Below are 22,893 nucleotides of genomic sequence, written 5' to 3' on the forward strand. Positions count from 1 at the left end.
AGCCTATGGACCTTAAGTCCGGATATAATTCTAGCACATAGCCTGCGGACCCTAAGTCCGGATGAACATCACTGAATGTCATGCATACTTATTCGCAAGAAAATTCAATTCACATAACATCTCACAATCATAATTCATTTATTCCATTCGAATAATAGCATAACATGGGCACCATTCATAACTTTTGGCTCAATAACATACATAAGAATATATGTCCATTTTACTTTCCAAGCTTAACTTCTAATGTCTATTCGGCTTTAGGCCTTAAATGTAACACCCCGAATTTGGGCTTAGAAGTATTGGGCCTTGAGTACGGGTCCGTAAGGAGGTTGTATATAGGTATTTAATTGTGCAATGAAATAACACAATTAAATGTCTGCTTTGGTGGTTAATGGCCCTGAGAAGTGTTAGAGAAATATTGGGTTCAAACATGGGCTTTAGCAACAACTTTGGTATTAAGAGAAAAAAAAACCTAGATGCTTGGATGAGGGTTTTTAAATTATTGTGTTAAATAAATGACACAAGGAAGCTTGTAGTCTAGTGGTTGTGGTGTCATTAAGGTTGTATGGGAGCCTGGGTTCAAGCATTGGCTCTTGTAATTTATTTTGTTTTTTTTAAGGGAACCTAAACTTTGGCCTTTAGACCTTATAATTAATTGGAGATAAATTATGACACAAAAAGCCTTGTGGCTTAGTGGCAAGTAGCGTGTGCAGCATCTGAGGGGAGGCATGAGTTCGAATCCCATGGAAAGCAAGGAGCATTTATTTTGCTAACAGGGGGCGACAAGAGTTGGTGTTGAATTTAAACTCTGATGTTAGAGGGATCCCACATCGGGAAGCTAACATAAGAGTGGTTGCGAAGCTGGCTTTAAATAGAGGGAACCATGAGGAGAGTAAAGGTACCTTTCTTGGCTAATCCCTTTCGCTGTATGGCGTGCTCGTTTGGGTTGGGCGTCGGCTAAGAGTGCTTGGAGCTTGGATTAACTCCAGTCGCCAATCAGGTGTGTCTTTCTCGCTACTCTAGCTGTAGGATGGCTACTTCGGGCCGCGATGGGCCGAAAGGGGTCATGTGGGCCTAATGGGCCTACGGGCCCAATTGGATAAGTTGTTTGATTGTGTAGTAAATATTAGACTAGGCTAGGTGAATCTCATATCTGTGGCTAGATTTGGGCTAAAAGGGCCACATGAGCGTGTGGGCCCATTTGGGCCGAGAATAGGCTTTAGGCCTATTCGTATTGTTATCCCTGTTTAGAATACTTTAGTTTACCAAATTACTAAAATGCCCTCAAATTGTAAAATTACCAAAGTACCCTCGATTTATAGAATACTGTTTTACCATCGATTTATAGAATTACCGTTTTACCCTCGATTTATAGAATTACTGTTTTACCCTCGATTTATAGAATTACTGTTTTACCCTCGATTTACAAAATTACTAAAATACCCTTGGTTTACAAAATTACCAAAAAAACCTCAATCAGTAAAATTACCAAAATACCCTAGTCTGTAAAATTGCTAAAATACCCCTGGTTTGTAAAATTACCAAAATACCACTGGTTTGTAAAATTATCGAAATACCCTCAATTTGTAAAATTACCAAAATACCCCTGATTTACAAAGTTACAGAAATACCCTTGACTTTCTAAAAATTATAGAAATACCATTGGTTTACAAAATTACTGAAATACCATTGGTTTGTAGATTTACCAAAACACCCTTGTCGGATGAAATGACTAAAATACCCCAATTAAGTAAAAAGACCGTAAAGCCCCTGTAGGGTAAAGAGACCGTAAAGCTCCTGTAGGGTAAAGTGACCGTAATACCCCTGTATGGTAAAATGACGAATATGCCCTTATGTTCTGTATGACTGATGTGCTTAGGATTTACATATATTGATATTGGATTAGTTAAGTTTGAGTGACAGTTGGTGGTTATCGTAGGCGATTGATTATGGAAACGTTTCAACTTCAACCCGTAACAGGTGTGTACTAACCCTCGTAATAGCTTAGATTAATATTTGCTGAGAAGCCGAAATCCTAAAATACTGGTATTTCGGGAACTTGTAATGTTGCATTTGGGTAGATGCGATAAATACGATAAGATCAGTGTTTGGATCGATGGAACAGGTAAGAACTCAATTTTGTGCACGATGGTAAGTTGGGCCTCAATGGGCTGAAATTGGGCCCAATGGGCTTTCGGACCCATTTGGGTCGAATTGATAGAAAATGGAATTTGGAAAAGTTACACGTTAACACGGTTAGTATTGTTGTAAAATTTGGGTTAAGTAGGCTAAATCAGCATTCGTAGGGCCCATTAGGGGTTTTGGGCCCAAAAGCCCGAATTTGATAAAGTGGGTTAAAGATCATTGTTTAAACACTCTAAAATATTGATAATTGTAATGAACATGGAAAACCCTGATATTTGGTAAAATTACGAAAACACCCTTATAATGTGAAAAATGATTGTTTTGCCCTTGTGGGCAAGTGATTGACTTGGACTGTGTGGTTGACGAATTGATTGTGAATATATGTTGGTGATATGAATGACTTGACTGTGATTGTTTATTCAAATATGGGCATGACATTCTGCATACATGACATGTTGCATTGGGTTCGGTTTTTATATGGATGGAGGAAGTGCAAAAGGGCTTATGCCCCAGTTTATTGAAAAGGGCTTATACCCCAGTTTACCGAAAAGGGCTTATGCCCCAGTTTATTGAAAAGGGCTTATGCCCCAGTTTGCCGAAAAGGGCTTATGCCCCAGTTTATTGAAAAGGGCTTTGCCCCAGTTTACCGAAAAGGGTTTTGCCCCAGTTATTAAAAGAGGCTAGGCCTCCAGATATATGATAAAGCAGCTATGCAGCCAGTGGTGTGTTGGTTGGGTGGGTTAAATCATTCCCCACATGGTGTGTTGGTTGGTATGGGTGGAGAGTAGCGGATGGTGGGTCGAGTAGTCTCCCCAAATGGGCTTGTATACATCCATTGACATTACATGTGATATTGAAATGGGCCTAAGGGCCATACCGTTTACAATAAAGGCTTCGGCCCAATGATATGATTTATGAAAAGGCTTCGGCCCAGTGATATGATTTATGAAAAGGCTTCAGCCCAGTAACCGTTAAATGAAAGGCTTCGGCCCAGTATATGTCAAGACTAAATAGGGCTTTGGCCCAGATTGTACTGATACTGTGTTTTCACTGTTTGTTTGTTATTGGGATTACACACTGAGTTTTCGTAAACTCACCCTGTTTCTAACTGTGCAGGTAATCCCTAAGCTTAGATGGTTTGGAGCTGCGAGGGACTCGGAGATGGCCACACTACTGTTTCTGTTTCTTTTAATTGCAATAAGTAGCCGATTTATTTCTTTATAAGTTTTATCTTATTAATATTATTGTTTGGTTTTGAGTTGTAATAAGGCTATTTTAATTATTTTTCTGGGATTATTTTATTTTTAATTACTTTAATCTGTTTGTTAATAAATGGGCTAGACATAGGACGTGTTTTCAAAATGATAATTGTTTTCAAAATAACACCACGCCACGATTATCCGATTTATCAAAGATTTCAACTTAAATAACAACTCGATTTAACCAAGTGTGGCAATGGTTGTGGGCATGTCTAGGATTGGATCCATTACAAGAGCTTGGTACTTATGCAGCCTTCATGGCTCACCTCCTCTGTTACGGATTCCTACCTGGTGCCCAGCTCCTATTCACTTTGTTAGCTTAACAAAAGTCAGTTTTTAAAGCACTAAAACAAAACATGGGTTTTTAACTTCAATATGGCACATCAGATTCGGCCATAACGTCTGGGCCGGGTTTGGGGTGTTACATTAAACATAAATTATTTGTCACTCAACTATATTCAAATAGAATCAATAGACCGCAGTACAGTTATCATACACATATCAAGACATTATCAATTACATACTAAATGTACCTATTCAAAACTTACCTAGGATATACTTGAACGGTTACGGAAAGGTTACTCAATTACTTTCTCTTTTCCCCTATCCAACTTCAACCCTCTTTGCTCTTGAGCTTAATTCAAAAAAAAATTTAAACTAATCATTATTCGACTATTCAAGCATTACTTCAAAATATATTATATATACATATTCGACTTTCACATATATAGATCATAGTAATCAAAATAAAATACATTATAGGTCATCTTTGAGCTTTCTATTTTCATCAATTTGAACCATTCCTTGGCCAAACATTTCATTCGGCATTAAGATACAAACAAGTTAACATTTTCTTTATACACACCCTCAAGACCACATGCATAATTCATTTATTTTAAAGTACATATCACACAATCGCTTAACTAAAGTTTCATTCATTCACAACATATAAACCCTATTAAGCTCATACCCTGTACATATCAAACTGAATTCAAGTGGAGAAATTATCACAACTAAGACACATTCCAAAAACCAACTTAACCATTTAGCCACATGATGGGGTAGTTACACTCACAATTGTAACCACCTTGCACACATTCGAGACACATAGTAATATACAAAATTGAACAAATAGAAAGGTCAAGTGCGCATGTCTTAATATAAATACCATAGTTCATACTAACTTAGTGACATACGTAAAAATCCATATAACTGAATGTACATGTATTTATGACAAATGTATATATTATGACTGCATTCTTAATATAAGCTTAATATAAACTTTACTATTTATATTCGGCCAACTCAATATATATATGCATCCATGATATACACTTACTCATATACCAAAGACATACTTAACCTTAATGAAACAAAACACATTGCTTAGTCATTTAAAACTAATCACAAACCACATACAACATTTGTCACTTAATAAACATATTTATTTAATCAATACACTTCCATTCATTATCATTTATCACTTTATATAATATTATCAAAATGGATTAATTATACTTTAATATACTATCATAGCCGAACATAATAATTTTACCTATGCATAAACATTACTCACATTCTAGCATTTTAATACAAAACATTTGTTCAAGTCATTAATCAAGTCCAAGTTCAGCTGTTACACATATTAGTACTAGCAATTTAAATTTTTACTAGTTCAAACTTCTCTCATCAACAATTATTCATCAAAACATAGAGACAATAATCTAACCCCTTCATTATCTACCATAGTCGAATGCTCAATTCATCACCCAAATTCAAAATTTTGTCATGGGCTAAGTAAGGAACTTGATAATTAATTTAAAATAACCTAAAATTTCAAAATCTAACGTAATTTACGAACCTTGTCTCAAGCTTAAGATGACCGAATGGTTTGCTCCTTTTTCTTTCTTTAAAATCGGCTAAGAAGAACAAAAATGAACACTTTGTTTTCTTCACCCCCTCTTTTTTTTTCTATTTTTAATTATCATTATTATAAAATATAAAGCCATTTAGTTGCCATTATACTAATAGTTAATACATATATTTTATATTAAATAACATCATGGCCGGCCACTATCTTAAAATGGATAATTTGACATGCAAGTCCATTCTTTTTATATCATGCGCTAATAGACCATTATAATTTAACCTATTACATTTTCAAAATGTCTCACATAAGTCCTATAATAAAAAATTCACATACAAATGATAAAATCACAACATGAAACTTTCACACATACACTTACACATATAATAAGCCTAGACTATAACGGTTAATTATTTTTGTGACTCGATTTTGTGGTCCCAAAACCACTTTCCGACTAGGGTCAAATTAGGGCTGTCACATATCCTATGCTATTTCTATGGTTCGTACGGGGCTTTCGGATGTCGTAACTTTGTCAATACTTTCTCAGATTCAATTATTCAGCTCTCATAGCAATTCAATACATTTCCACAACAATCAAACATATATTATTCAATTGAAATACTTTTATTTGCATATGAACTTATCTCGGAAATGAGAACGACTAAACGAGTCGATTATTCTACAACCTTTCACTTTCCCCGATCTAATTCCGATTTCTTTCGTTCTTGATCTATATAAATGTAGATTTCACTAATTTAATCACATTTATTCACACAAACACATAATTAGGGCATTAAACACTTTAACCCCTAAAATTTCACATCTTAACATTTTAGTCCCTATTTCATAAAATCACAAAATACACATAATTTCACATTTCTCATGCTTAGCCGAATTTTCATATAGTCTCTAGTAGCCCTTAACTTTCACTTATTTCACATTTTAACCCTTCAATTTCTCATTTTCATAAATTAGCCCATAATAATCAAATTCATCTAAAATCCCAATACAGAACATATTAACCCAACACATATCTTTCATTTTTCATCAATTAACAACACAAAACTCATGGATTCATCCATAGCATATCTCAAAATCATCATCAAATTCAAAAATTCAAGTATGGGCTAGCTAGAGTACTAAGCAACAATCACAAAAACATAGAAATCATCAAAAATGGATCAAAAATCACATACCAATTAGCCAAGATAAGTGTCAAATGTTTGAAGGCTTAGAAACCCTATTTTTCTTGCTTCAAATTTGGCTAGATGATGAACATATTAGTTAATTGTAACACTCTAAACCCGGCCTAAAAGTTAGGCTCGAATCTGACGTGCCACATTGAAGTGTATTTCGAAAACCATGTTTTCATTGAAAACTCTTCTTATTTGAAAACTTGAGTAAAATCCCAGTTACGTTAGTTTATTTTATAAAGTGGTACATTGAAAAGTTATTGATTCTATTCCTAAAATTTCTTTTAAGTTGCGGAAGCTAATTTTAAAAGTAACTGATTTACGAAAACATGATGTTAAAAACTAAGTTGCGAAACCATTTCGAGAATGTTGTGGAAATCTAGTGTTGTTTAACTATTATAAATCGAAGTAAATAAAACCCAAATTTTAAAATCCAGAAACTTTAAGAGGCCTTATTACAAAAGTTGAAAACCCAAAACGGAATCTAAAACATAAATAAAGTCCAAAGGTAGTCGTGTGGCCATCTCTGAGTCCCTCGCAGCACCGATCCTCCTAATGTTGGGGATTACCTGCACAATTAATAAACGGGGTGAGTTTATGAAAGCTGAGTGTGTAATCCCCTTACTAGAGTAACAGTCAATATATTGAAACAGAAATAGAAACAGTCTGGGCCAGAGCCCTTTAACAATAACAATACAATCCTGTTCAGGGCATACGTGGGCCAAAGCCCATTACAATATTATTTGGGTCACAGCCCATAACAGAATCAATTGGGCATAGCCCAAACCAATAACAAAACAAGTGGGCCTAAGCCCAATACAGTGACAGATCTCATAAACAGATATGCAACGGTATGAGGATGCATCCCACCTCAATCTAGCCAACACACCACCCGTACCAACCCTACACTTATGTGGGGATAAAATCGGCCCACCCAACCAACACACCAATGTTAGCACCGGTTGTGGCACTAGCCGATATCGCAACAAAGCTGGTAGTATATATGCGGCTCTAAGCCTTCAGTAGCGGTATTATAATTGGCACAAAGCCATCGGTAACTATATTATGTTTGGCACATAGCCATCAGCGGCAGTAATATAATCGGCACATAGCCTTGGGTAAATATGATCGAGACAGAGTCATCAATAAGTATGTTAGGCACAAAGCCACAGGTAAATACGTTTGGCACAAAGCCATAGTCAAGATGGCATAGAGCCATTTTTAGGTTGGCACAGAGCCATAATCAGATAAAGCGGCACCAAGCCGTCCATCGGTCCACAGTCATCTCGTGTGACCCGTGCGACCTTAACAGATCAATACTGGATCCACAGTCGTCTTGTGTGACCCGTGCGACCCTATCAGAACCGTACTTCCTCCATATTAATGTCCCAACCCCATACAATATGTTGTGTATGTCATGCTCAATCATCACACGTGTATGCAGAATGGCCATGCTCAGTAACAGTCATTTAAACATATATTAAAAGCGTATCAGTTTTACAACCATAATCAAGTCAGTTAAAACACAGTCATACAATCACAGTCAAATCAATCAAATTCATAGTCCAAGCTGGTCATTTACCCACAAGGGCAAACAGTCATTTTACCCTATAGGGGTATTTCGATAATTTTACACTACAAGGGTTGTAACGCCCCCACGCCCGAGACCATCGCCGGAGTCGAGTATGAGGTGTTACTAAGCTTAATTTAACATATTTAGAACTTTGGATTATTTATTTCTACATTCACAGCTTTTAAGCTACTTGCATCACAGTCACAAGAAAAATCATATCTCGAGTTACGAAACTCGAAATAAAGATCCGTAAATTTTCTCTAAATCTAGACTCATATACCTATCTACTAATTTTTTTCTAGAATTTTTGGTTGGGCCAATTAGTACAGTTTATTAGTTAAAGTTACCCCTGTTTCAGGACTTGACTGGTCTGACCTCTGTTTACTACGAACCACATTTCTCTCTGTAAAAAATCCATATGACTATGAGGTTTATTTCTCCTGAAACTATACTCAATAAGGATTCTGAGAATATAAAATACACTGCCTAATTATATCTTTAAAATTTATGGTGAATTTCTAAAGTTGGAACAGGGGATTCAGAAACTGCTATGACCCTGTTTCACTAAAATTCAAATATCTTGTAACATATAATTCCTTTACCTGTTTCATTTGTTTCATGTGAAACTAGACATAATAAGCTTAAATTCGATATGTATTTCATCACCAAGTTCAATTTCTATGATTTTTAGTAAATTTTTAAACTCGCATCAGTGTTGCTGCAGTATTCTGTTTATGGCAAATTTCATCCCTTTTATGAGTTTTTATGCACTAAGTATCTTAATAATTTTCCTTAACATCAAATATAATCTAAACTAACTATTTTCATAATTTATCATTATCAAGCATTTCCTCAACCATTCCATCACCATACCATATGATCATTTACACAAAAAAGGTATATTGCTATACATGCCATACTTAAATTTACAAGCCATTACCAAAAGTCTTCCGGATAGTGTGACTGAGCCTTCGACCTATCCCGACTCCTGAGCTGGCTTGTCCAAAACTACAATGAGTAAGAAGGAGGGAGTAAGCATAAATGCTTAGTAAGTTCATATGCAAATAATAAGTAACATAACAAACAGTCATACCAATCAACATTAGCATGTATCACTAAAACACATATCACATTTTTAATCATTTTTCATCATCTTATTACCTTATCGTGGTTGTATCAATACTCAACCCGAGGGTTAAATACATACCTGTCCAAATTATCCATTTCACATCACTTACCAATTCGTCTCTTTACATCTCGAATATTCCTCCATTTGAGTAGAACTTTACCCGTTGAACACATCAGAATATAATTCGGATACATGGATAACTTGCACATAAGTGCCATATATGCAATCAAGCAATCATGTAACCCGCCCATAAGCGAACTCGGACTCAACTCAACGAACTCGGGCGTTCGCATCCATAAGTGAACTCGGACTCAACTCAACGAGTTCGGATGCCTAGTTACATCTCACGAACTTGGACTCAACTCAACAAGTTCGTACATTCGCATCCATAAGTGAACTCGGACTCAACTCAACAAGTTCGGATGCTCAACCATCCTAGTGACATGTCACTTGTATCCTAATCTATTCCTAAGGTTCAAACGGGATTTTTCTCGAACACTTATCCTTGCCGTCTTCCATAGAATGCCGAAATCAATACTCGGTAACAATTATATTTAACAAGTAGCTCACATAATTTACATATTATTTGAAATTAACCACAAAGCATACATTTCATAATGAAATTCAGCATAACACATAATTAACATCAATAACTTAAAAATAACCATTATGCTACATTATTTACACATGAACTTACCTTGGTACCAAAATACAAAGATTTTGCAATTTAGTCCACAATCTTTTCTTTTCCTCGATTGAGGTCGATTCCACGTCTTTCTTGATCTAAAATAACACATTTAGCTTATTTAATACTCACATTATCAAATTAATCCTTAACTCAAATTTTGGCAAAATTACAATTTTACCCCTAAACTTTTGCATATTTACATTTTTGCCCCTAGGCTCGGGATTAAACTTTATTCCTTATTCTTATGTTTTACAACATGCTGATCACTTTTCTCTTCTATGGCAACATCAAATTCTCACTCTAACATGTACTTGTGACTATTAGGTATTTTACCGATTAAGCCATTTTACTCGTTTTTGCTTAAAATCGAGTAGTACAAGTTGTCTAACATAATTTAAAACTTCATATTCTATCATAAAACATCAAAATACACAAATTTCACCTATGGGTATTTTTCCAAATATAAACCCTAGGTTAAATTATTGCTAACATAAGCTTTATCGAGTTACCGGGATCTCAAAAACGTAAAAATCATTAAAAACGGGGCTTGGAATCACTTACTATGGAGCTTGGAAGCTTGAAACAAACCCTAGCTATGGAAAACCCTTGAAATTTCGGCCTAATGAAGAAGATGGACAAAAATTGGCTTTTAATTTTGTTTTTAATTCATTTTAATAACTAAATGACCAAAATGCCCTTACTACTAAACTTTCCAAAAATTCCTTCCATGTCCTAATTTTGTCCATGAACTTAAAATTGGTCAAATTGCTATTTAAGACCTCCTCATTAATATTCCAAAACAATTTCATACTAAAAACTTCTAGAATGCAAGTTTTGCAACTTATTCGATTTAGTCCCTACTTTCAATTTAAGCACTTTAGGCATAGAATTTCATCACGAAATTTTCACACAATCATGCAATCATATCATAAACCTCAAAATAATTATAAAATAATTATTTCTATCTCGGATTTATGTTCACGAAACCACTATTCCGATTAGGCCCTAATTTGGGATATTACAAGGGTATTTTAGTAATTTTACAAACCAAGGGTATTTCATTAATTTTACAATCCGGGGTATTTCGATAATTTTACAAACTGGGGTCTTAACGACCCAATAGAAGGTCCACCGTCACCTCGAGCGACTTAAGTAACCTAAATAGACATAACGGTGCAAGTGGGCCTAAGGCCCATTACTCGGCCCAAGTGGGCCTACACATTCGTGTGGCCCATTTAGCCCAAATTTAGATACGACTATGTGTACACCATAGCCCGGTTCATTAATATTCACTTACCGTAGATTTTATTCGTATGGGCCCACGAGCCTATTGGGCCCACACGGCCCATTTCAGCCTATCGAGGCCCAAAACAACCTAGGTCATGTGCGCGACATGAAAAATCTAGCTACTTCCCGTTTAACAGCGAAATTTACCCACGCAAGCCCACGGGCCCATTGGGCCCATACGACCTATTTTACCCAAAACTATTCACGGTTGTACGAACGACGTAGCCCAGTCCAAAACTTACCACATAACATACATTTTATTCGTGTGGGCCCACACAGCCCAGTCTGGCCCAACGTGGCCCAGAACAGCCTATGCCATGTACGCAACATGACAAGCCAAACCATATTCCACCTAACTGTTGATTTGACACAAGCGGGCCCCACGGGCCTATTCGGCCCATTTTGTGGCCCAAGTGGCCCACTACAGCCCAAGCCCACGAATTCGCTCATGGTGGCCTTCCTCGTCGTACGCCCATGTTCCGTGAGCTCGGTTCACCACACGCGCAATCAGACACTCATGTGACATCATATGCCATATTTTCGGCTTTTCGGCATTTTACTGATCTACAGTTATAGCAGAGTAAACAACACACATATTTTCGACTTTTCAGTCGATTATCAAAACAAGGCATATAGTTACACACATATTTACACCTATTACCGCTTACATAGTACGGATACACATTTGTTTGTGATAAGTGAGCAAATCCTACGACGCTAAACCTTGATTCAATCATAACCCCACGTTAGTCCTTTAATCGTTAGAATTAACACCCTTACATAGCACCTGATTCCAAAATGGTACTGACTGCCTACCTTGAATGGTAACTAATTCCTCTCTTTAACTACCGATCAAAGCCGCCTTCCAAAACTTGACAAAATCTGTATAGCATTACCACCTTGTTAACTAAGACCGTGAATGACAAAGATTAGAAACAAAAGAACAACAACTTACCATTACTTAGGAGTATGCGGCCTCCTAAGGTACACTCTAGGATTTGATTCCCACGAAAAATAGTCACACTCCTATCGGAAATGGTGGATGAAGATAGTGTTAAGAAGGAAACTTATATCGACAAAGAGAGAAAGAGGGAGAAGAGTAGTCGTGAACCCAAACAAAATCAACTACCTTACTCAAGTGTAGAGGGATTCGGCTCTAAACATAAAGACAATCGGCTAGCCAAGAAAAATTGAATGAGTGGTGAGGGAGAGGAGGCAAGTGCTATTCGGCTAAACCACAAAGAAGGAAAACGCAATTGAGAGAAGGAAGAAAAGAAGAGAAGAGACCAAAAGCTATTTGGTCATGCAAAACAAATGAGAGAGGGAAAGGGTGGAGAAGTTCGGTTCAGAAATGAAAGAAAAGAATAGTCACAAACACGTAAGAACAACCCCTATATTCGGCCTTTCAATTCTATACTAAAATGGCAAAGAGGTAGAAAGGTTGCACGAATGATAAACTTCCAGAATATGCACGGCAATACAGAGAAAAAAGGAAAAAAATTGAAAACAAAGAAAACCTGAAATGGCACAAAAGAATCCGGCACTCTGGGGAAAAAAAAGTCCTATGACCGAATTTGCACAATGGGGAGTTCAAATTTTAGCAACCAACCCTTCCCATTTCAAATTCCCTGATTTTCTCCTTGAATTAAGCCACCAACCGAGTTTCAATTACAAACAAACTCCTTCATCCAAATCTTCTTTCCTTGAAACACTCCCCTAAATCACTCAACCTTCAATTCAAATTTCCTTGAAACACTCATGAACAAGTCATCCACAGAGTCTCATTCCAACTCCACCTCCTTCCTTAGCCATCAGTAAAAATAATCTCTATTTGCACAAGCGAGGATTCGAACCTCAGACCACTAGCTCACTTGTAATGCCACTTCCACTAGACCATATTGCTCCTTGTGATATAAATTCATCAAAAATATTGTTGAAGCCTACCCACTAACATCAAGGCTCCTTTAACGGAAAAACATAAATTTTTGCTAAAGCCCAGGTTTGAACCTAAAACTTCTCTAATACTCCTAAACACTCCTAATCACTTAACCACTACAGCAGACAATCAATTGTGATATTTCTTCCACACATAAACTTTTATGTGCAGTCTCCTAGCGGCTCCCACCCACAAGCCCCAATACTTCTAGGCCCAAAAATTCGGGGCGTTACACTAATTTAATGTTTTGTTTTATTTAATGTACATTAATAAACCATTTACCAATTTAACCTTAACTATAACATTAATAATCCACCAACTCATGTCTAACTTTGTCCATGCATTAATCCAAGGGTCCATTTACAATATAAGGACCTCACATTTAATATATCAAAGCAATTTGGCACTTACTCATGTAGCACACAACTTTTGCATTTCCTGCGATTTAGTCCTTTTGTCAAATTGGACACTCAAACGATAAAATTAATTCATGGAATTTTCACACATATCATATAACATATTGTAAACACGAAAAATAATATTAAAATATTTTTTTGACTCAGATTTGTGGTCCCGAAACTACTATTCTGACTAGAGTCTAAACTGGGCTGTTACACTTTCGAACATGCCTTCTAACTTATCCAAAATCCTTTCACAATCTTACAGATATCTAGTTGCTTATATAATGTGTTGGTCACACTTGCCAACATATAACAATGATCTATCTCCTCAGACTCCTCCCAGCATTTTTTAGCCTTAGCTGAAGGGCACTTATTATCAAGAATTGTTCCCAGTTTCCCACAGCTCAGGACAATCATCAGGTTCCTTTTACATTCTTTTTAGTTATTTTTATTTAGTTTATTTTTAGTGAGTATGTTCAATAAGGGAGTAAGTGTCATTTTTGAATTGGAAAATAAAATATTCATTTATTAATATCTTTATATAGGCAAATGCTTGAAAAAGTTTCGCAAGATTACGATATGTATTAAGATGATGCATGCGTCTTATATTAAATCTTGAAAACATTTGTAAGTGATTGCAATGATAATTCCTACACCCATTGAATCAAATCATCGTGGGGTGGTCATGATCAACAAGTGAGAACAAAGATTTCCATCCAATTAGCACATGAACCTAATTCCTTAGGCCTTCACATGTACTAATAATCGTGTAACTTTTGGTCATCTCTCTAACTTAAGTAGAGCTCTGTGGAGAGTTACCTAACTAAAAGTCTTGAGTGTATAACCATTAACTCGACACCTATCGCATCATGCACAACAAATAAGTCACCGTGGGAAAATCTCATCGAGTGGCATGCTGTGAATGGTTTTTCTCTTTGAAGACAAAACTTCTTCCTATATTGTATGACAATACCTACTATAGAGGCCGGTCTAATTATCATAGGAATAGAAGAGAGTTCTACTTACTTTAAGGAAATCTCCTCGGTGAGATCCACATGACAATCTTATCATGGGGTAGTTAAATTGTCATGCCATCATAGAGACCATTGATGGAGGTTGTAGGTCTTGTTTAGGGACCTTTCCCCACTCAATATTTTAAAAACATGTAAGGATTTTAATGTTTAGTTACAATCATGAATGATTAATATATGCATGACAAGTACATGTGGTATTCTTTCCTAATCTATATGGTATGTTTTTTCTCATAAATGCATGAACATACATTTGCAGTCATATAAAATCATCATGCTTATCTCATGAATATAAAAGTATAAAAAATTTAAGTTACTCTAACCAACCAAAGTTTCCATGATTCCATCCTAGAAAAATAAAATTGCAAAATTACAAAAATTCACCCCAAACCATACTTTGGGTCTTCAATTTTGTCACCACAAACTTCTGTTATAGTATCGGTTCATGTTTCTATTATCATCATCTTTTTGTAGTCATTTTCATGTTTTTGTCGCCGCCGACCGCCGACCACCGACAACCTCTTGTTTTCGAACCACCGTCGATCATTTGCCAATTTGGTTGGGTCGAGCTTGTGTCATCTTGATTGGTCTGCATGCATCTTGGTTCTACAGGTTCCACCAGGAAAAATATTACGAAATTCCTATATATGTTTCCAACTCACATATTTTATTCTAAAATAATGAAATTAATCATACGTAGAGATGATAGTCCACGATCTAAAATATATATGCCTGAGATAATAATAAATTACAATTATTTCTAGAAATCACAACTTTGGAAAAATTACTTTATCATCCACAGCAATAAAATAATTGCATATATTCATTCATATGCATTCCCTGAAACATGCATACAATTACAAGAATGTCACATCTTATCAAAAATAATCATACATAAAGAAGAGAGAATTTTGGTCTCAGTTTACACTAAATTACATTTAATCTCTAGGAATCATAAATTTGGAAATTTTACTTTATCTTCCATAGCAATAAATTAATTACATACATTCATTCGCATACATTCCTCAAAACATGCATACAATTACAAGAATGTCACATCTTATCAAATATAATCATACATGAAGAATAGAGAATTTTGGTCTAAGTTTACACTAAATTACATTTATTTTCTAGGAATCACAAATTTAAAAAATTACTTTATCAGCTATAGCAATAAATTAATTACATACATTCATTCGCATACATTCCCCGAAACATGCATACAATTATAAGAATGTCACATCTTATCAAATATACTCATACATGAAGAAGAGAAAGAATTTTTGTCTCAATTTACACTATAAACATAGCACAATCTAGCTCTGATACCAATTGCTAGAAAATTTTGATTTGAAAATAGTTTTCTAGCACTGCGAAAAATAAGAATTTTGAAAACTAACTCAGTTTATGATATTTATAGCAATAAACCCTGGACCAAATTTGTACATGTGTTTTCGAATAAGCAGCTCCTTGTCGTTCTTGACTTTTGACAAAACGATCTTTTTCTGCTATTTTCATATCACGATCTGCTTCGAGTGTGGGCTCGAACAAATCGAATCAAATACAAAATCAGAAATATTTCCTTTACTCAGTGGGAAAGTAAAACTCTCTTAAATAGAAACCAGTAGAATTGTAATTCCCAGAAAATAGAATTTATTCTTAAAATAAATTTCCACTTCTTTCTATCGGAATTGCAATATTGAGAACTTCAAAGAAATTTATGTTTTTCTCTTTCTGTTGGTGTGATTTAAAGCCTACTAGTGTCATCTATTTATAATGAGAGTTGATAAAATCCTGGTTGAAGTGGTAGAATACAAATAATATTATTTTGATAGAAAAAATCTCCAACACCCTATTATTTAGATAGAGGGGCAACAACCCTAGATAGGAATACTAGGGTTTGTCATCTCATGTATACCATAAAAGGGGGGTTGGGCCTCTTCTTTACTAGGTCCAATTATATATGTTTCATGGATTTTAACCCAGCACTTTATAATTTATTTCAACCTAGTACATTTTTTTTATTTCTCAAATTAATTATTATTTTCTCAATTAATTTAAATAAATTAATTTATCAATTAAATAATTTTCTCAACCCAATTCTAATTCCGTTAAAATTGTGACAACTTTACGTAAAAGAATCTATGATAAAATATATTTAATTTTTCTACATTCAATTAGATTCACAATGGCCAATTAATTTAAATTTATTTTTGAACATCAATTATTTAATTAATAGTAAGAATAAGGATTTCCATCCAATTAGCACATGAACCTAACTCCTTAGGCATTCACACAAGTCATGTAACGTTTGGTCATCTTTCTAACTTAACTAGAGCTCCGTGGGGAGTTACTTAACTAGGAAATCTTGATTGTATAACCATCAACTCAACACATACCACTTCATGCACAACAAATAAGACATCGTGGGACAATCTCATCAAGTGGCATGCTGTGACTAGTTTTTCTCTTTGAAGACAAAACTTCTTGCTATATCATAGGACAATACCTACCACAAAGGTTGGTCCAATTATTATAGGAATAGAAGAGAGTTCTACTTACTTTAAGGAAATCTCCTCAGTGAAAATCCACATGACAGTCCTATCGTAGCGTGGTTAAATTATCATGACATCATAAAAGACCATTGATGGAAGTCGTAGGTCTTATTTAGGGACCTTCTCTCACTCAATATTTTAAAAACATGCAAGGTTTTTAATACCCGGTTTCAATCATGAACGATTAATATATGCATGAAAAGTACATGGGGCATTCTTTCCTAATCTATTTGGCATGCATATCTCATATATGCATGAGATAAGCATGAATATATAAGTATAAAAATTAAATTACTCTAACCAGCCAAAGTTTCCATGATTCCATCCTAGAAAAATAAAATTGTAAAATTACAAAAATTCACCCCCAAACCATACTTTGAGTCTTCAATTTTGTCACTACGAACTTCTGCAGCGGTATTGGTTCATGTTTCCATCATTGTCGTCTTTCTGCAACTCTTTTCGTGTTGTCATTGCCGCCAATCAGCATCGAACCACTGATAGCGTCCTGTTGTCAAACCATCGTCGTCACTTGCCGATTTGGTTGGGTCATGTTTGCGTCTTCTCGATCTACATGCATCTTGGTTCTCTAGGTTCCACCGGGAAAAATATTACAAAATTCCTATATTTATTTTTGACTCACATATTTTATTCTAAAATAATTAAAATTAATCCTACATGGAGATGATAGTCCACGATCTAAAATATACATACTCGAGAAAATAATAAATTGCATTTATTTTCTAGGAATCACAGCTTTGGAAAAATTACTTTATCATCCATAGCAATAAAATAATTACATACATTCATTCGCAAACATTCCCCTAAGCAAGCATAAAATTACAAGAATGTCACATCTTACCAAATAGAATCATACATGAAGAAAAGAGAGAATTATGGTCTCAATTTACACTATAAACATTACATAATCTAACTCTGATATCAATTGTTGGGAAAAAAAACTAGTTTAAAAATGGTTTTCTAGCATTGCGGAAAATAAAAATTTTGAAAACCGACCCAATTTGTGATATTTATAGCAATAAACCTTGGACTGAATTTTTACCTATATTTTCAGATAGGCGGATCCTTATCATTCTTGGCTTTTGACCAAATGATTTTTTCCACTATTCTCATATAACAATCTACTTTGAGTGTGAGCTCGAACAAATTGAATCAAATACAAAATCAGAAACATTTCCTTTACTTAGTGGGAAAGTAAAACTCTCTTAAATAGAAACTAGTAGAATTGTAATTCCCAGAATATATAATTTATTCTTAAAATAAATTTCCACTACTTTTTGTTGGAATAGCAATACTGAAAACTTCACAGAAACTTGTATTTTTTTCTTTCTACTGGTGTGATTTGAAGCCTATCAATGCCATCTATTTATAGTAAGAGTTGTAAAATCCTAGTTGAAATGGTAGAATACAAATAATATTATCTTTATAGAAAAATCCTCCAACTCCTTATTATTTAGGGAGAAAGGCAACAACCCTAGATAGGAATACTAGGGTTTGTCATCCCATGTATTCCATATAAGGGGAGTTGGGTCAATTATATGTACTTCTTAGACTTTAACGCAACACTTTATCATTTATTTCAACCTAGTACATATCTTTTTTCTATTTCTCAAATTAAATATTATTTGCTCAATTAATTTAAATAAATTAATTTCTTAATTAAATAATTTTCTCAACTCAATTCTAATTTCGTTAAAATCATGACAACTTTATCATAAAAGAATTTATGAGAAAATATATTTAATTTTTTTAATTCAATTGGATTCACAATGACCAAATAAATTTAAATTTATTTTTGAACTTAAATTATTTAATTAACTAATAATAATTCGAAAAATCATAAATTAATTCTCAGGTCATTTTCATACTTAGTGAGAAAACCACATTCATTTCCAAATGTAATCCATTTCTGTAACTTTATCATTTCTATCTATTTTTGTTTATTTGATTTATCTTGCAATTCATTTTTGGTTTCAACTAGCTAGCGAATGGACCAATTAGACATATGCAATTGAGGCTCAAATGATTTATAATTAAGTTCTGATTTTTCACCTATTAATTATAAATTCATCTAGTCACGAAGTCATTCCACTATAATATCATGACTGAGCTCTCTCTAACAGCATACCATTACGAAAATAACTTAATCAATGCTCATCCAATGACCTTATCATAAGTGCTTATGCACAAAATTTACATACCAATCTAAATATTTATGTACATACCAAATACTTACCTTATCTCATTATTGTTGTTCAGCCCTTAGTAAAAAATTTCTTATGTTCATTTATGCATTGATTTAACCTTTCTAACATATTCTTTTTTCAAACCAATCTAAATATTTATGTACATAGCCAAACCCAAAATAAATTTACAAAATTTCTTAATTCACTCTAAGTATTTATGTATAGAGTCATAATACAATTGATAACCAGATAAATGAACTACCACCTCAAAATCTCAATCATGATGCAATACTTTCAAACCATAAATCTCAAGCTTCTCAATCAAGTTTTGAACCTACACGCTTAAACAACTAACGTGTATGTTGGATAAGTTCAGTAAATGATACTTATCCTATCCCATGATTAATGTTAAGCCCTTAGTAAAATTTTCTTATGTTCATTTATGCATTGATTTAGCCTTTCTAACATATTCATTTTTCATTGCCAAATTATAAAGGTTCAACTTATACAATGAATCATTAGGTAATCACTCACATATAAGACTCTTATTGTGTGCTTAATCAAACATATGATTACTTTTAATTAGAGTTCACTTAACACTCACACATATGTGTAAGAGAAAAATTTTCCGTTATTTATAAATTGTAAAGTTATTTTTATAATATTTAAATATTTTTTAAAAAAATTATATTTTATTTTTAATTTATAATATAATTTTAATATTTTAATTTTACAATATCATTTTTATTTATAAAATTATTGAAGTAATTTAATTTATGACATTATTTATAATTTTTGGAGTAATTTATAATTTATAACGTAAATTATTGAATTATTTTATAATATCATTTTTAATTATTATTTATAAATTATAATTCAAATTATGATGTAAAACTTAATTAAAAATTTAAAGAAAATTTTAAAGTTGAAGCTGAATTAGGGAGGATGGGTAAACTCAAACTCTAAAATAAAAAATTGTTTAAAAATTTTATTTGAATTGGTTTAAGATTACATCGAAATTAAAAAATCCATTTTTATAAAATCGATTTTTCTTTTTATTTTTATCAGTTTTTCAACTAATTGAATGATTGAAGGATGAGAGATAAGAAAATATGAAAATCAAATTTCAGAAAATTTAATTTTCCTATACATTGCAAAAATGTGTACTAGTTTGGAAATTTTCTCCAGTTTAAAATAATTTATTTTGTTTTATATTCAAAAATTAATTTTTTTATTAAAAAAAATCTCTTTTTTTTTTCAGCACCAAGCATTTCAGGCATTAATTACATAAAACTTCCTACTACGAAAGGAAATAACCGTAGTATATATCCAAAATTTAGTCATGAAAGAAATTTTTAAAAAATAATTTTCATGAATAATTGGTCTCCACTACCACTAGATTGTTTGTATTATATAATAATAGTCAACTCATAATCAATTACATCCAATAAGTTTGGTTGTCTTTCACCGGCAACAAATGTTGTGAATTATAATCCCCACTTGTCATGGCGCTTACCTTAGCGACTATTTTCCTTTTCTTGTTCTTTTCTTTTTTCGCTTTTTGAGAGAAAATTAGCTTTAAAACAATTTGGTTACCACCACATATATTTTCTAGGGACATTCACATTTGACAATATGCCTTTCTTCCCACTTCAAAACCCAAATTAAAGCTATAAAGATAGGAAATCCGACCATAAGGACTTCAAATCTAGTTGGTGGTGGGTCTAAACCTATATACCCACTTTTTAGCGTTTAAATTTTATTATTAATCCATGTAGTACATATAAGTTGTGAATTTAGTCTTTATATTTTTATTTAGTCATTTTCAATCTTTATACTTTTAGAATTTTAAAATTTTAATTCTAAGTAAATAGTAGCTATTAAATTTATTAAGTTCTAGTATTTTTAAATTTTGATGTGGCAAATATATTATCACATGTGTAATGTCATGCTTATTATTTCCATATATTACTCACAAAAAAATACCAGTTAATAGATTGAATAACTATCGTTTGCATCAAGAATAAAATTTCGAAATTCGAAAAATATAGTGACTAAAAATGATCTAATTAGAGAACACGGACTAAATCTATAACTTTATACATAATATATGACTAATAGCATAATTTAACCAAATAAATTTTAACTGCAACCATTTAATTAAAATTAAGTTTAAAAATTTAAAAATTACAAAAAATTACAAAAAATTAAAATAAATTAATTCAAAAAATAAAAAAACTAAAATTCATCAAACTTTAATTTATACAAAGTACATTATGTAATAACATAAAAAATATGGAATCCTATCTAATGATCATGAGAATGGAGTGTTGGATATTTGACTCCCACCCAACCGAGGAGTCAGTCCGGGTCAGACCATGGCTATCTATTCTATTAATAGGACCCATTCCAAGACTTCTATTAATTAATTGAGCCGAGTCTTGTATATTGATTGGACCATATTATAGGTTTGCATTATTACTTGTCCTACAATATTGCTTTTGACTAATGCTATCGATGGAGAAATCAAACCAATAAACATATGTGAGACCCAGAAACCTCTTCTTTTATGATAATGGTTTATGCATTATGACGTAAATGGACCTTTTTTTTCTTTCTAAATGTTATGGAATTCAACTTTAAGAGATATATTTTTTATAAAAGGTAGAGTACGAATTATCCAGGATTAAATTCAAGATCAAATTTCAATTGAACTTGTGTTGTACTCAAGATTGTTTTTTGAATGCTTTGAATTAAGAAATAAGGAGAGAGAATGGTTTAATTTTGAGATATTGGATGTAAAATTATATTAAAATGATGTTAATAAACGTATCTAAAAGTCCTTGAAACCCTTTTACATAAATAAACATAATATTAATCTTTTAAATTAAATCCTATGAGAAGAATTCATTTGAATCATTGTATTTTTTAGTATGTTTTGTACTTGTCATACATGTAAATTTTTAAACCAATCTAATTTATCTATCATTTTGATCTACAATATATATATTAAAATTTATTAAACAGTAAAAAATTGTTATAAAATAAATAGTTAGAAATTTTAATTTATGTCAAATTTAACATGCATTATTTATATGAATAGAATATTAAATATAACAGTTAAATTGTTAAAATATTAATCGTACAAAAATATTTGAAAAAAATGTAAATTAAAAAAAATTATATTATGTAAATTGATTTCTCGCCTATAGATATTTCATTAAAATGTAAAAAAGAAATTCACATACAACAAAGTAGAAGGGCATATTGATTGCCTAGCCCTATTCAAAGCATCGGGTCGCCGATGGATATGAAATGAAGGAGCATTGTTCCACTTTAGCAGGACATTCCTTAAAAGAAAAATGCACTCATAGACCATACCCGTACACTTCAGAAACATCTGTTGACACTTAAAGAATAACATGATGAACCATGTCATGTGCACGTGTGTTGCATCATTGTACCAACACGTTATTCACCCACACACGTGTAACGATACAGTAAACCTAAATTCATTTTTTTATGGTCATGAAGTGATTGAATTATCTGCTTAACCCAACGGTAATGGAGGTTCAACACTAGTAAATCACTGGATTATGATATAGTGTAATGTGCTTAATCACCA

This window comes from Gossypium hirsutum, chromosome A09 (genome assembly GCF_007990345.1).
Source record: "Gossypium hirsutum isolate 1008001.06 chromosome A09, Gossypium_hirsutum_v2.1, whole genome shotgun sequence".
Classification (NCBI taxonomy): Eukaryota; Viridiplantae; Streptophyta; class Magnoliopsida; order Malvales; family Malvaceae; genus Gossypium; species Gossypium hirsutum.